Here is a 3,147-nt window from a genome sequence, read left to right as displayed (position 1 = left end):
TGACTTCGTGAATCTCGTAATCTGCCGGCTCAGTCCTTAAGAGGTGTTTATAGAGATAGGATTTGCGTATGTGTGTTCGTAGGAGTGAGTGTACGTACGTGTTGTGAGCGTTATGTTGTACTGTGTAATTCTAAAAAAAGTAAGGGTTCTAACTGAATATTCAGGATTTTTTTGCAATCACTACTTTACTCGGAATATACACGAAGACGTAGAAAACTACTACTCCCATGTACTTGCTCCTTATCCTGACCTCATCGATGAGGTAATCAAATTACTATATTCAATTAACCTTGGAATTCACAACACGATATAATATTGGGCAAATTGTGTTTGTGTCCTCGTTTTCACCTTCAACTGCACGGTTGCCCCTTTTCTTTAGTTTGCAGATTTGCCCTCCTTCTGTTACATGCAGCCTTCCGTTTGCCCCGCTTGTCACACGGACCAGTTGTGGGCTAATATTACTCTAGTATCCCTTCCTTATCTCTTCCCATCTCTTCGTTTATCCACCGTACCAGCCGCACAAAAGCCACACAGACGCATCCTTCGTGCGGGCGGAAGAGCAGGGCGACCACGCGGGGCGGACGACCTGGGCCGGCGGCGCGAGGGCCTGCGCGTGTGGCCGGCCAGCGCAAGGGCGAGTAGGGTTGCCGGCGGGGGCGTCGTGGGCGGACTGCCGGCACGGGCGGACGGGCGGCGCGGGGAACGAAGCAGACGGGCGGCCGGCGGTCTACTCCAGCGATGGTGGAATTGCTTCCTCGAGAGATTGTGTAAGCTCTTCAGCCTCTGCAGTTACATGGCTGTGCAATTTCGCTTTCTTTGGAGATTTAGGGTTTTCAGCTTACTAGAATCATACGATGTGATGTGTAGGCGTTCGTTAGAGGATGCTTCTATTGAGATTAGAACTGATGACGAGCTTTTAGAATGGTTTGGAAATTACCAAGAGAACGGAACAATGCACATTGATGCGCAGATCAATGAGTTTGGCGGTACACTGCAGTTCTCACCCACGAAAGGGAAGAAGCCCAATAGGAAAGACACACATGTCGATGAAGAGGCAGTTGGAGTTGATGAGGAGGGAAAATACTCTGACACTGAATCACTTGTTGCACTTAGTGACAGTAGCTATGACAGTCGCTTGGCTGCATCTTCTGACTCTAATTTCTCTGATCTTGAGTTACCTGATGATGAAATAGTTGAAGAGGATGACGAAGATGATATTCCTGTCTTCTCTTTTGATGTTGATGCTCCATGTGTCAATATAGGTGTGGTATTTCCTGATGTGAATCAGTGCAAATCAGCGTTAACCTAGCATGCAATCTTGAATGATTATGCTTTTCGTACTGTGAAGAAAGACAAGAAGCGATTTCGAGCCCAGTGCTTGAGAGCGCATAAGGGCTGCAAGTGGATTTTTTTTTGCATCTACCAACAAGAAATCCCCTGGATGCAAGGTACTAGCGGCTCAAGTGGATTATTTTTTTTCTTTTCTAGGCATAAATGTCCAGTAGTGAATAAAACAGTCCATGTCTTTTTGTGCAGGTTAAGATGAATGGGCCAATTCACAAGTGTGGTTCAGTCAACACCTGTGGTGACACAATGGCCACAAGTAATTGGGTAGCTGAAAGGGTGGTTGACTGGTTGACGGATGACCCAACAATGGGACCAATGGATTTACAAAAAAAGTTGAATAAGAAGTACAAAATGAAAATTCCTTATGATAGAGTTTTTAGGGGCAAAGAGAAGGCTCTTGATATAATATTTGGAAAGTGGGATGATAGTTATGACTTGCTGAAGTAACTGCACCTACTAAATCAGGAGCATCTTTTATGTATGCAGTGAATTTGGTGCTGAAGACATGCAGCTGTAGGGCATGGCAAGTGAGTGGAAAGCCTTGTAGACATGCTTTAGCATTTATTGCAAAATTTACTAGAGAGGTACAAATGGAGGACTTTGTCGATGAATACTTCTCTGTTGACAAGTTTAGGAAGACATATTCAGGTATGTTTAATCCAATGACTTCCAAACATTTCTGGCCACGTGTGAATCTAGGATACAAAATCAAGAAGCCAAAGTTGAGGAGAAAGCCTGGAAGGCCAAGGAAATCTAGGATCCAAGCATCAGATGAGCCTGGTGCTAACAATAGGAGGAGGTGTCCTGAATGTCATGAGCTAGGCCATACAACCAAAAAGTGTCAAGGAGGTCTAACTGCTAGAGAGAAAAAGAGGCTTTTATCTACTGAGAATGCATTTGGGAAAGGAAGTGATGAGCCGAGGACTACACGTGCATCACAAACAAGGCGCAGGGGTACAACTAGGACTGCACATGCATCACAAACAAGGTGTTGATCTGTATTTATTTAGTTTGTAATATTTTTGGCAGTGCAAACATTCAGTTATAGTTATCTCACTACTGGTGCAATTTTTCTCTCTTTTTGAAGTGCTACTGAAAGTCAGATGGTAGAAGAAACACCACCAACTAGGACAGGCAGAGGAAGAGGAAGAGGTGTTTCAAGGCTTGCTGCTTTCTTCAATGCTTAAACATGATCATTTGACTGGATATGTAATGACTCGTCACCTGGACATGACATCTTGGCAATTAGTGCCATTATTTTGATCTTAAGATGTGATCTAGACATGTCATATTGGCATATAATGCCGCTATTTTGGTCTTGATATGTGATCTGACATGTCATTTAGGCATATAGTGCCATTATTTTGGTCTGATGTGATCTGGACATGTAAACAATTTTAGATGTGATTTGAGCAAGTCAACCATTCAGAGTATATGGTGCTTAAATATGATCTGGACCTCTAGTCTATTGCTTACTATCTAATGCAAAATAGATGATGCTTACTAATGGATTGAAGTGCTTTTTATACCAAGTGCAAATATGTATTTATGTACTCATGCACACACCGTTAGTCCTGGTTAACAGAACAGGGGCAATGCAACCATTCAAACTCAAAAAATGGGGACAAACCTGTAAACTCAGAAAAAGAGAGGCAAGCATGCAGTAAGAGGTCAAAAGGAGGGCAGATATGCAATTGCCCCTATAATATTATATGACATTGACAAGAATCATAGCAAGACTATCCCAACTTTGCAGGCTTTCTATTTTAATTTGATTATTAAGCTTTAGTGCTTTATTAC

Source organism: Miscanthus floridulus, chromosome 1, assembly GCF_019320115.1.
Source record: "Miscanthus floridulus cultivar M001 chromosome 1, ASM1932011v1, whole genome shotgun sequence".
NCBI lineage: Eukaryota > Viridiplantae > Streptophyta > Magnoliopsida > Poales > Poaceae > Miscanthus > Miscanthus floridulus.
The sequence above is the reverse complement of the archived record's forward strand: the minus strand, read 5'-3'. Positions refer to the sequence as shown.